This window comes from Phaseolus vulgaris, chromosome 1, assembly GCF_000499845.2.
Source record: "Phaseolus vulgaris cultivar G19833 chromosome 1, P. vulgaris v2.0, whole genome shotgun sequence".
Classification (NCBI taxonomy): Eukaryota; Viridiplantae; Streptophyta; class Magnoliopsida; order Fabales; family Fabaceae; genus Phaseolus; species Phaseolus vulgaris.
The window spans coordinates 37,419,774-37,434,146 of NC_023759.2; positions in this window are offsets into that span (position 1 = coordinate 37,419,774).

The following is a 14,373-nucleotide window of genomic DNA, read 5'->3' on the forward strand; positions in this document are numbered from 1 at the left end:
TTGTACTTCACATGAAAGCAAGAGTCCGATATTTGGCTTCGGATGAAAAGTCCTACAATATTATATTTTTTTGGTTTTTCATGAAATCAATGATGATCCAAGATATATGCAATTTTCAATAGTAGATCGTTGTGTAATAGTGCATGAGACCCTATCAGAGTCACTGAAAGACTTTGATTGAATATTGGAGTCGCAAGATAAGAATATACATGTGCAATGGATTTTTTTATGTATCTTAAGATACAATTGATGGCTTTGTGATGATGAACAGCAGGGGACTGCATGAACTGACTTAAGAATTGAGGGAAAATTTATGTCTAGCCTAGTGTTGGTGAGGTAAATATTATGCGATAAGACTTTGCTTCATAGGCGCACTATCTTGTTTGAACATTAACTTGATATCCTTTATCATCAGGGTAGAGCAAAGTTTAATAGCAAGCATCCCGAGTAAGCTAAAATATCCAGAGCATATTTTCTCTGGCAAATATGTATACCCTTACTTGAACGTGTCACTTCTAAACTAAGGAAGAAATTCAACTATCCAAGAGTTTTTATCTTTAAATTCTTATTTAGGAAATCTTTGACAATATTCATGTCCCTAAGATTATCTCCACTATAATGATGTCATCGACATAGATCATTAGAGAAATGAAAGATGTAGCAATCTTCTTGGTGAAGAGAGAATGATTTAAAGGTGATTGAACAAAGTTGAGGCTGTGCAGAGATGAAGATAATTTAGCATACCAGTGTCGACTGACTTGCTTTAATCCATATAAAGACTTGGTAAGGGGGACACTTGGTTTGATTTCTCAACACAAAAACCTTGAGGCAATGTCATGTAGACCTCTTCATTAAATCACCATGGAGAAAAATGTTATTCACATCGAGTTGTTCAAGGAACCAGTTCTGGGCAACAACAACGGTAATAAGCAAGCGAACAATGGTTATCTTAGCAATTGGGAAGTAAGTGTTAAGGTAGTCAATACCTTCAAACTAGGTGTAATCCTTGACAATGAGGTGCACTTCATATCGCTCAACATCACCATTGGCATTGAATTTGAACTTATAAATCCACTTGTAACCTAGAGGAAGACCAATGATATACCTAGTTTCATTAACCTTTAGAGCATTGATCTCGACATTCATGGCATCCCTCCATTTTGGTATATTGACAGCTTCCTTGAATGCACGAGGCTTAGTGTGAGATGAAACAACTAAATAAGATGTAAGTGATTTTGAGATAAAGAGTTATATTGAAGAACATAACTTATTGATCTTGTGATCAATCTGAATGGAGTTATATTTGATGGTGGTAATCCTTCAAATAGATTTGTGTCTTGCGTAACTGATCTAATTGGGTTGCAATCTGCATGATTTTTCTTCAACGTGTTCCTCCAACTGCATGTTCTCATTAACATACTCATATGAATAATCACATTGCAAGTTAAATGGATTGTATTTTGAATTTTCATCAGATTGCTTATTATTATTATTATTATTATTATTATTATTATTATTATTATTATTATTATTATTATTATTATTATGTGGATGACTAAAAGTTCCTTCATGAAAAACAACATCTTTGAAAATGAATATTTACCTGGTTTAGGGTTTAGGGTTATTTACCCTAGTTTTATGTTCTATTTGGATTGATGAGTGGATTTGTGGGAAGGGGAATGAGTGGAGTTGTGAGGATTAGAGAGGATGTGTGAGGTAAATTATTTTAAAGATGTAAAATGTAAAATGTAAATTTAAAAATTTATCTTTATTATTAAAAAATATTTGAATGATGAATTATGATATATATTTTTTTTGTATAAGTTTGAATTAATTAAATTTTTCTAATATATAATATTCATAAATACTTTTATTTTTTTTAAAAAAAGTAAAAAATATAATAGAAAATATTTTTGTGTTAAATTGAAATAAATTTATTAAATATATTAAAAATTATAAAAATAATATTTATTATTATATATATTTGTTATTTTATATAACTATATATATGTTGTTAATATTATAATTTTATTTTATTATTTATAATTATATGTTATCATAGTATAATTAAATATTATTGAAATTTTTCAATAAATTTATGTAATATTTAATTTTGTATATTGTATATTTATACCTTTATATAAAGGAGATTCCGCTCTTCCACTTCCTCAATTTTATTTCTATTTTATCATTATATAAATATTTAATTTTATTTCATTATTATGGACATTGCGTCAAAAAATTTAAAATTTAAAATTAAAATTTTCAAAACTCTAAAGCCTTTTCGAAACACTTCAAATTTTGAAAATTTTTAAATTTTCAAAAAAATTTAATTTTTTTAAATTGTCAAAATTTTAAATTTTCAAATTTTTAAATTTTCAAATTTTTAAATTTTCAAAAAAATTTAAAGATATTAGGTAAAAAAGTGGAAACAAAATTTTTGTTTGAAATATTTTATGAAAACTGTATGTAAGAATAATTTTCAAATTAATTTAAGAAACAGTTTTTAATCCCTATTGAATTTGAATATCTTCACTTTACTTCCCACTTTCTTTTCTGTACCCTACTTCTCATTTTCTTTTCTCTTTCCTTCCTTTTTCATGTAAAAGCATACTTTCATTCTCACTTCTCCTTCTCTTTCTATGTTTTGATTAATCTTTGTGGAACCCTAATTTCATCTTTATCTTATGGAATTGTAATTGAAGTTTGTGACTAGATGGAGGTGAAAGACTTAACAAAAGGAGTTGGCAGGCACCATCACAACAATCGGTAATTCTTTTTATGTGCATTTCAATTTGTGAAACACTAATTTGACATTTTTTCTTTTGAGATTTTGATTGAAACATGTGATTACAGGTATAAGAAGGACTCAACAAGAGGAGACATAAGAAAAGTGATGAAAGTCCTTTATCATAAGATGTTTTCTGGAAACAATTTTATGCATTTAAATAAAATCATACAGAACAGTGACTAAAATATATTCTCATTTCCTCATGTTTTACGGAAAAGTTACTTTCTACCTAATTTACTTATTCACCATCTTCAAATAGGGTGAAACTCACTTAGAAGAACGTAGAAAGAGGAAGACACTAAACCCCAAAGCACTATTTCCCGTGCATGTTCCTATCATTGTCGTGCTTACCCCCCAAGCGCAAGATTCCAATGAGAAGGAACATTGTTAGAAGTGGTGTGTAATATGGATTCGGTATGTATTGCATCATCGAAAAAAAGTTGCATGTGTTTCTACATTCACGGAAGAGTGTGGGTAAAGATTGATATTTTTCCTATTTTATCCTTATATCAATATTTGATTTTATTTTATTACTATGGGCATTGCGTCATTTTCTATTTTTTCAAAAAACTTCAATTTTTAAATTTTTCTAATTTTCAAACCCTAAAGCTTTTTCGAAAGACTTTAAATTTCAAAAAAAATAAAATTTTTCAAAATTTAAAATTTAAAAAATTGTTAAAGCAATTTTATTATGTACTTCAAGATGATCCTGGAATTGAAAGAAAATTGGAGAGATGGAAGAGGGAGAAAGAGGAGAGCATAGAGACTTAGTGTGTTTATTTAGGGGATTTACAAATAAACCTGATCATTGCAATTTGATATTTAATATAATACTATATATTTTACAGATTTTGAGAGTTTTGGATTGTCTCAAGAGAAGGCAAACCTTTCCAGTAAGGTTGTGCTTTAGTAACTTCACGGTTCTCACACCTCGCTTTAAAAATTAAGGATGAATTTTTGTTTTATTACTTAATGGTGTCACATGTGTTATATGATAAAAATAAAAAAATATGGATATTCAGGCGCGCTCGCGCCTGTCTTTCTACTAGTTATAATAAAATGCATGCACAAGAGTATTTGGATAAAATGTAATAACCCTACAAAGAATCAACACAAATCTCTTCATTTGTGTGAGGATTGAAAAAACACTCTCACCCTCTCCCTCATCCACTCCCCCACTCTCAAAACCACTGAAACAAACACAAGAAGAATCCCCTCCCTCCTCCCTCCTCTCTCCTTCGTCCTCATACTTGGAAACAAACACAACATTATGTTTTGTTTGGGTTGAGGAGTGGATTTGTGGAGAGGGGAAGGAGTGAATTTGTGAGGATTAGAAAAGATGTGTGAGGATACGTGAGGTAAATTATTTTAAAGATGTAAAATGTAAATTTATAAATTTATCCTTATTCTTAAAAAATATTTGAATGATGAATTATGATATATATTTTTGTATATGTTTGAATTAATTAAATTTTTCTAATATATAATATCCATAATTACTTGTATTTTTCAATAAAAAAATTAAAAAATATAATAGAAAATATTTTTATGTTAAATTAAAATAAATTTATTAATTAAATTTAAAATTATAAAAATCATATTTATTATTGTATATATTTGTTATTTTATATAACTATATATATGTTCTTAATATTATAATTTTATTTTATTATTTTCATTTTTTATAATCATATGTTATTATTAATAGTATAAATAAATATTTTTGAAATTGTTCAATAAATTTTTGTAATATTTAGTTTTTTATTTTGTATATCTATACCCATATATAAAGAGATTCTCTTCTTTAACTTCCTTATTTTTATTTTATTTTATCATTATATAAATATTTGATTTTATTTAATTATTATAGGCATTGTGTTATTTCTCAAAAAATTTTAATTTTTCAATTTTAAAATTTCAAAATTTTTAATTTTTCAAACCCTAAATGCCTTTTCGAAAAACTTTAAATTTTGAAAAAATTTAAAATTTTAAAATTGTCAAAATATTAAATTTTTTAAATTTTCAAATTTTTAAATTTCAAAACTTTTAAATTTTCAAATTTTTTAAAGATATTAGGTAAAAAATTGGAAACAAATTTTTATTTGAAATATTTTATGAAAAATGTATGTAAAAATAATTTTCAAATTGATTTAAGAAGCTGTCTTTAATCCCAATTGGATTTGAATATCTTCCCTATGCATAAACCCGCATATCTTCCCTATGCATAAACCCGCGTACCCACTCTACTTCCCATTTTCTTTTCTCTTTCCTTTCCTTTTTCATGTAAAAGCATGCTTTCATTTTCACTTCTCTAACTCTTTCTATGTTTTCATTAATCTTTGTGGAACCTTAATCTAACCTTTGTCTTATGAAATTATAATTGAAGTTTGTGACGAGATGGAGGGGAAAGACTTAACAAAAGGAGTTTCGGGCAACATCACAATAATCAGTCATTCTCTTTACGTGCATTTCAATTTGTGAAACACTAATTTAATATTTTTCTTAAGTTGTGATTGAAACATGTGACTAGAGGTATAAGAAAGGCTCAACAAGAGGAGGCAGAGGGTAAGTGATGAAAGTCCTTTATCATAAGACGTTCTTTGGATACATATTTATGGATTTTAAAAAAATCATACAGAACAGTAACTAAAAGGTATTCTTATTTCCTCATGTTTTACGAAAAAGTTATTTTCAATCTGATTTACTTATTCACAATCTTCAAACAGGGAGAAACTCGGTTAGAAGAACGTAGAAAGAGGAAGACATTGAATGCCAAGGCACTATTTGTCATGCGTGTTCCTATAATTGTCGTGCTTACCCCTAAGCGCAAGGTTCCAATGCGAAGGAACATTGTTAAGAGCGGTGTGTAATCTGGATTCGGTGTGTGTTGCATCATCATAAAAAAGTTGCATGCGCTTCTACATCCACATAAGAGTGTAGGTAAAGATTGGTATTTTTCCTATTTTATCTTTACATCAATATTTGATTTTATTTATTATAATGGACATGGCGTTATTTCCTATTTTTTAAAAAATTTAAATTTTTTAAATATTCAAATTTTCAATCCCTAAACCCTTTCCGAAACACTTCAAATTTTGAAAAAAAATCTAAAATTTAAAATTTTAAAAAATTAAATTTTAAATTTTAAAAACTGTTAGACCAATTTTATTATGTAATTCAAGGTGATTCTGGAATTGAAAGAAAATTGGATAGTTAAATGATAGGATAGGTAAATTATTTTAAAGATGTAAAATGAAAAATATAAATTTACAAATTTATCCTTATTATTAAAAAATATTTGAATGATGAATTATGATATATATTTTGTATATGTTTGAATTAATTAAATTTTTTTAATATATAATATCCATAATTACTTGTATTTTTCAATAAAATATTAAAATATATAATAAAAGATATTTTTGTGTTAAATTGAAATAAATTTATTAAATATATTAAAATTTATAAAAATAATATTTATTATTATATATATTTGTTATTTTATATAACAAAGTATATATATATATATATATTCTTAATATTATAATTTTATTTTATTATTTTCATTATTTATAATTATATATTATTATTAATAGTATAAATAAATATTTTTTATAACCATATATAAAAGGATTCTCTTCTTTAACTTTCTTATTTTTTTTCTATTTTATCATTATATAAATATTTAATTTTATTTCATTATTATAGCATTACGCCATTTCTCCAAAATTTTAAAATTTTCAAATCCTAATGCCTCTTCCAAACACTTCAAATTTTGAAAAAAAATTTAAAATTTTTAAATTGTCAAAATTTTAAATTTTCCAATTTTTTCAAATTTTTAAATTTTCAAAATTTTCAATTTTTCAAATTTTTAAATTTTCAAAACTTTTAAATTTTCATATTTTTTAAAGATATTAGGTAAAAAATTGGAAACAAATTTTTATTTGAAATATTTCATGAAAAATGTATGTAAAAATAATTTTCAAATTGATTTAAGAAGCCGTCTTTAATCTCTATTGGATCTGAATATCTTCCCTATGCACAAACACACGTACCCACTCTACTTCCCACTTTCTTTTCTGAACTCTACTTCCCATTTTCTTTTCTCTTTCCTTTCCTTTTTTATGTAAAAGCATACTTTCATTCTCACTTATCTTACTCTTTCTATGTGTTGATTAATCTTTGTGGAACCTTAATCTAACCTTTGTCTTGTGAAATTATAATTGAAGTTTGTGACAAGATGGAGGAGAAAGACTTAACAAAAAGAGTTTTGGGCACCATCACAACAATCGGTCATTCTCTTTACGTGCATTTCAATTTGTGAAACACTAATTTAATATTTTTCTTAAGTTGTGATTGAAACATGTGACTAGAGGTATAAGAAAGACTCAACAAGAGGAGGCAGAGGGTAAGTGATGAAAGTCCTTTATCATAAGACGTTCTTTGGATACATATTTATGGATTTAAATAAAATCATACAAAATAGTAACTATTTTACGGAAAAGTTATTTTTAATTTGATTTACTTATTCACAATCTTCAAAAAGGGAGAAACTCAGTTAAAAGAACGTAGAAAGAGGAAGACATTGAACCCCAAGGCACTATTTGTCGAGTGTGTTCCTATCATTGTCGTGCTTACCCCCCAAACGCAAGGTTCAAATGGAAAGGAACATTGTTAAGAGCAGTGTGTAATCTGGATTTGTTGTGTGTTGCATCATCATAAAAAAGTTGCATGCGCTTCTACATCCACAGAAGAGTGTAGGTAAAGATTGATATTTTTCCTATTTTATCTTTACATCAATATTTGATTTTATTTCATTATTATGGGCATTGCGTTATTTCCTATTTTTTCAAAAAAAATAAATTTTTAAATTTTCAAACCCTAAACCCTTTCCGAAACACTTCAAATTTCGAAAAAATTTCAAATTTAAAAAACTGTTAGATCAATTTTATTATGTATTCAAGGTGATTCTGAAATTGAAAGAAAATTGGAGAGATGGAAGAGGGAGAAAGAGGAGAGCATAGAAACTTAGTGTGTTTATTTTAGGGATTTACAAATAAACCTTATCATTGCAATTTGACATTAACATAATACTATATATTTTACAGATTTTATATATATATATATATATATATATATATATATATAAAAAGTATAATTTGTCCAAATATAATAAAATTTTATACACTTCAAGTAAAAAAAATGGAATGTGTATATCTTTTTATATTCTAGCAAGAGTTTGTTCGATTTATCGTGCTACTTGCCATCAACCGCTATCGGATCATCCAGATATATTGTTCCACGCACGAGCATGTCAATTTAAAAATGTTATTTACTCTGATGGTTAGTTTGTTCCTTCTAGCAATCAAGATTCTATTTAAGCCAGGAATTCTGGAAATAATTTGTATGTTAGGGGCTTGCCCATTTGGGTAAGGGAGGGGAATCTTCGACGGAGTTTCAATACACGGGGACCCTTGTTCAAGAAATTTGGCCAGGCCTTCTTTGACCTCCTTCACTTCCACCTCGCGTTGCTCCCGCTCACCCTATCTAGTCTCCGACTCCTCACTGTCGACGCCAAGATCCCATCTTCGTCCGACCACCTAACGTCAATCAAGAACATCAAGCTCACGCAAAGCTTTGATACTCCATTTTTAGGGTTTGAATCGCTTGGTGGTAGGAATCGAAGGTACTAGCCATGTGGTCCGAAGAAATAAGTCTTTGATTCATAAACGGAAAGCCATGGTCGAAGAACCTGTCACCGCTGTAAATTAAAAGAAAGTCTCCGTCGTAGACTGGGGTTTGCGTGAGCTTGATGTTCTTGATCGACGTTAGGTGGTCAGACGAAGATGGGATCTTGGCGCCGACGGTGATGAGTCGGAGACTAGACAGGGTGTGCAAGAGCGGCGCGAGGTGGAAGCGAAGGAGGTCAAGAGAGGGTTGGCCAGATTTCTTGAACAAGGTTCCCCGTGTAATGAAAAGCCTCCGAAGATGATCCCCTTCCCTTACCCAATTGGGCAAGCCCCTAACATACAAATTATTTCCAGAATTTTTGGTTGAAATAGAATCTTGATTCCTAAAAGGAACAAACTAACCATCATAGTAAATACCATTTTTGAATTTGACATGCTCGTAAGTGGAACAATATTTCTGGATGATCCGTTAGCGGTTGATGGCAAGTACCATAAGTTCAACAAACTCTCGCTAGGATATAAAAAGATATACACATCCCATTTTTTTACTTAAAATGTATAAAATATTAAATTTTATTATTTTTTGACAAATTATACTTTTTATATATATATTCAATTGCTCGATCTATATTAATAAGTTATATAACGAATTTAACACTACAAGAAAATGATTGAATGGTAATTAATTTAGAAACTAAAAATAAATAGTTTCTATAGTAACTAATTTAGATACCATTTTATAAACTAAAAGTTATTGGTTACTAAAATGATATTTATTATTAATAAAAATTATAATATAATTAGATACTATATTTTTGATAAATAAAAATAAAAAAAAGTTTTTTTTTTATAGAAACCATTTTTTTAGTCTCTTTTTAAAATGTAAATGGAAACCATTTTTTTAGTCACTTTTAATCTATTTTAGAAACTAATTTTTGGTATCTAAAAATAATAAAATTAGAAACTAATTTGTAGTTTCTAATCATCATATAATTAGATACTTAAATTTTTAGTCACTATTATTTAAATTTATGATACTAATTTTGAAGTAATTAAATTTTATAAAATTAATTATTAATTTATAAAATATTTTGATATGAAAAAATTTACTAATTTATTAATTTTAGTATAATATTAAAATAATTAATATCAATTTAAAAATTACATTTAAAATAGTATTTTAATCTTTTAATTTTATTTAAATATAAAATTAAATTAATAATCAATTCAAAATATTATTTAAATTAAGAATTTAATAAATTAATTTAAATAAATATATATATTCTTCAAAAACTTATTTAATTTTTTAAAATTTGAGCATAGTCTCCAGGATTTTGAATTTTAAATTTATCTCTATTTAACTTTTCTACTTATCTCTCACTCTCAACAACACTCTGCAACCAACGGAGAACCGCACCGCACTTGCGATGGCAGCGCTCCCACGACGGCAACGCATCCTTAACGGCAACGCACCCGCGACGACAACGAACCCACGACGGTAACACACCCGCGATCGCAACGCACCTGACGACAACGCACTCTTCGTAAGTTTCATTCTCGCTCCCTCCGTTAATTCATGCTCCATTTTCACTCTTTGTCTTCTATTTTTTTATTGTTCATTCGAAGCTTCACAACTTTACTCACTGTATTTTCCCATCTTAAAACCCTAAATTCCTTTTCTCTCTCATTCCATTAACTCAGGGTACTGTTGTTTTGTTTGAGGTTTTTTGTTTGAGGAAATATGATTTCTTCATAAAACAGGACAGATTGAGTACTATGCAAAGCTACATATGAGCATCTGTTGAAATTTTTTAGCTCTTGCTTCCCCAGTGAAATTATGTTGTTATAACAATTGGGGCTATTATGTTAAGACGCATTCTTACCTCAATAATTCTATTCTTAGGATAATGTGGTGATTGCTTGAACTTCATTATGTTCATATTTTCTATTTGTTAAAATCAATTGGGAATTCAGTGTTTTTGAAATGTTTTCTTCTGTTTTGACTTTTGTTGTTGTCTTTGATGCTAGTTTGGTTATATTAGAAGCTGCAATACTGTGTTCTTGAATCTGACAGCCTCTTCTAGAAAGTACCAAGGAAAAACTCTCAAAATTTTGCCATGTTCCAGTAAGTTGTTAGTGAACTGAGCTCACTTGTCTGAGAGTTTTGTTCTATCGGTTAATTGATCTATATTTTCTGTATGATTTTTTGCAGATTGAGAATATTCTGAACATCCATGATGTACCAAACATTTGGCATATTCCCTTGTTATTGAGAGTGGGTCTTTATCAAAAAATTTGGTTGCATTGAAGCTTGACTTCTTTTGTTTATATTTTGTATATTTTTTTTAATGATTGGCTGCCATTTTCAAAACCAAAATGCTCACCATTCGATTCTGCAGCAACTTAACTTACTCAAGTGAGTTTTTTTTAGAAATTCAGCACCTGCTTGTGTTTTTATATTGTTTGGGGTTTCATGTAGTTATCATGTTTTTATATTAGCTTTTAATAATTACAGGATCATAAGAACATACATACCTAAGGCTCAAGAAGGCATCGATTCCTCAATTCTAGAAGGCATCGATTCCTCAATTCTAGAAGATGATTCTTCAAATTTGGCCACTGAAAATCTAGACAAAAATTTAGAGGTATAGTTGACACTGACAATCCATGTTACTTTATATTTATTTTCTTCTTGGGGATTGAATTGAATTGGATTGAATTAGTTTAAAAAACATGCAGATTATGACATTTATAAAGATTTTTTTTCTCATATGTTGCAGCAATTTGAACTTGAAAATAAGATTGATGAAATGAAGTTGATTCTAAAGTCACTGCAGAATCCTCAGTTCACAGTCAAGTGGTGGGTCAACTTTCACTTACACTTCAAATGCTTATCTGTAATTCTGTGTCACAGTTTACTCAACTTGTTCCCTTGTTCAGGTTTGAAGTTGTCGATCAGATTGAGGATGCATTCACGGGTGTAAAAGTGCTTGCATTTGATGAGAATTGCATTAGGTTGTCATTGCGTATTTATATACCAACATTTGAGAGCATTTCCTACCAGCTTAGTGTTCAAGAAGATATCACTAATGCAGCTAAGCTGAATCATGAGTTATTAATTGAAATTAGTGAGCATGGACTAGCACTACACTGGTAACACACCTTTGATGGGTTGATATTGCTGTCAGTGTGTGGGTAACCATAGATGGAGCACTACTATGTGATGGCTTTTTTGGGATTTCATCCAAAGGGCTGTCTTTTGTCTTTTCAGACCACCTACAAACAGATACTACACAAATATTTTTGACACTTTTATTCTTGTTATTACCCTCTCCCCTAGGAGAATTAATTAATTATTAATTGTGAGTAAATTTGTACAATCTCCACTTAGCTCATCATTATCCATTTGTTGCTTCATAGTACTAAACATAAAAAATATAAAATTAAATTAAATTAAATTAAAAAAAATAAAAAAATAAAAAAATATTTTATAATAAATTATATTATTTAGAGACCAATATAGTGACCATTTTTTGGTATTTATATATTTGGTCACGAAATGAGTTTCTATATATTTTGGTCACTAAATTGGTTTTTATATAATTGGTTGTTAATTTGGTTTCTATATAATTGGTCACTAAATTGTTTTTTATATATTTGGTCACTAAATTGGTTTTTATTTAATGGTAACTAAATTGGTTTCTAAATTAGAATCTAAATTGCTATCTAAAATTAGCGACCATGATTTTAGCCACTTAAGACTATTAATTTCTAAATCAGTCTCTAATTAAGTTAGTGACTAATTTTATCATTTTAGAAACAAAAATTTAATTTTTAAAAGTCTTTTTTCTTGTAGTGTAAAAAGAAGTTAGATATTTATTCACACTTAATAAAATAAATAAGTTTTAAAATTTGAAATCAACTTTGAGTAAGTAGATGTTTATTTTTCATCTTATACTTTATTTATTTTTTTAACTTGTTTTTATTTTTTATATATACATGTATAAAATATTATATTTTTAATCACTTTTATTAAATTTTTATCTTCTATACTTTACCTTTCTTATTTAAAATTATATTTCGAGTTTTGTCAATATTCCAATTTTTTAATTTGATTGAAATTAAAACGTGTATTTTTTTATTTAGATTTAGTTATAATTTACACCATATATTAACACGTACGATTAAATATTGTTTATTTTTTTAATAATTGATTAAACAATTTGTATGAAATTATCTAATTCTCTTTCATCCGTACTAGCGGGAACACAGGCACTAACGTGCCTGTGTATCCGCATTTTTTATTTCTGTTTCTTTAGTATTTTTTTATTTTTCAAAAACAATTTCTCTTAATAACATTAAAATGAGAAGTTAAAGAGTATACAGTTAAAGAGTATTGTGTATTCGTATTTTTTTATTTCTCTTTCTTTAGTATTTTTTTATTCTTCAAAAACCATTTCTCTTAATAACATTAAAATGAGAAGTTAAAGAGTATACAGTTAAAGAGTAGGTTAATAAAATAGTGGAGAGCGGTAATTAAAATTACATATGGTAAAGAGAATGAATGAATTTTCAAAATTTAAAATTCAAAATTACTATTTGAATTCAAAACCGTCTCTCAAGATAGAAAATAATTAAATAGAATTTGAGTTTCATATTTATTTATAATTTTTAATATTTTATTAATTATGGGTAAAAATATATGTATTTGGTAATAGTTAAAATTTATTTAAAACTACAAACTCAACGGAAAAAACAATTAAATAGAATTTGAGTTTCATATTTTTTTTAATAATTTTTAATATTTTATCAATTATAGGAATTAAACCAATATTTTTCATTAGGTCTATAAACAACCAATAATATATGACAATCATTACAATACATATGACACCATTAAACAATTAATCAAAAATTCATCCTCAATTGTTTGAAAAATATTATATACAAAAGAAGAAAATGCAATGAAATCTGCTTCTCATCAGCTTCTCTTTTCTTCACCTTGGACCCTTAGACCTGTATAGAGACTCGTTTAAATTGTTCCCATCTTTCGCGGGTAAATTCCCTATCTAGCACCATTTACACTTTTATTTCCCTAACTAGCACCCTTTTGCTTTTATTTCCCTATTTAACACCCTTTTGTTTTTATTTCCCTATCTAGCACCCTTTTATTTTTTATTTCCCTATCTAGCACCATTTCAAAAATAAATAAATAAAATAATAAATTATTATTTTTTGATAATTTTAATTTTGAATGCATTAAAAAATAAGTATTTTTAATGTTTAAAATAGTTAGAAATATAATTAATGAATAAAGAAATGAGTTTTTACAAAATAAAAAAAAGTAATAAATTAAAAATGTTTAGTTTAAAATTATTTTTTTAATAATGAAGAAAATAAGAAATTAAACCCTACAACAACATAAAAGTTGAATCTATAAACATAAATTAGTATTATTATTATTATTATTGATGATGTACTCATGTTAATTTCAAGTAAAAAATACATAACATAATTATAAAAAAACCAAAGTCAATTAGTATTAATTAATAGTGGACACACAAATAATATTGAAGTGTCTACCCTAAATGCAAAATCCTAAAAAATAAACTAATGCAAATGTTACACTTAATGCTTAAAAATGAGAAGAAAAAAATGCAAAAATAAATAAGTATAGAAAATAAAAATAACAATAATAAAATAAAAACAAAAAAACAAAAATAAATAAACAATAACAGAAAAAAAAACAATAACTAAAAACATATAAGATATAAAATAAAGGAAAAACAAAATAAGATAAATATACCAGATATAAAAAAAAATCCAAACAAGATAAAAATAAGAGATATGAAACGATACTAAATAAGTAGATGTTGGTCATAAAAAGAAAAA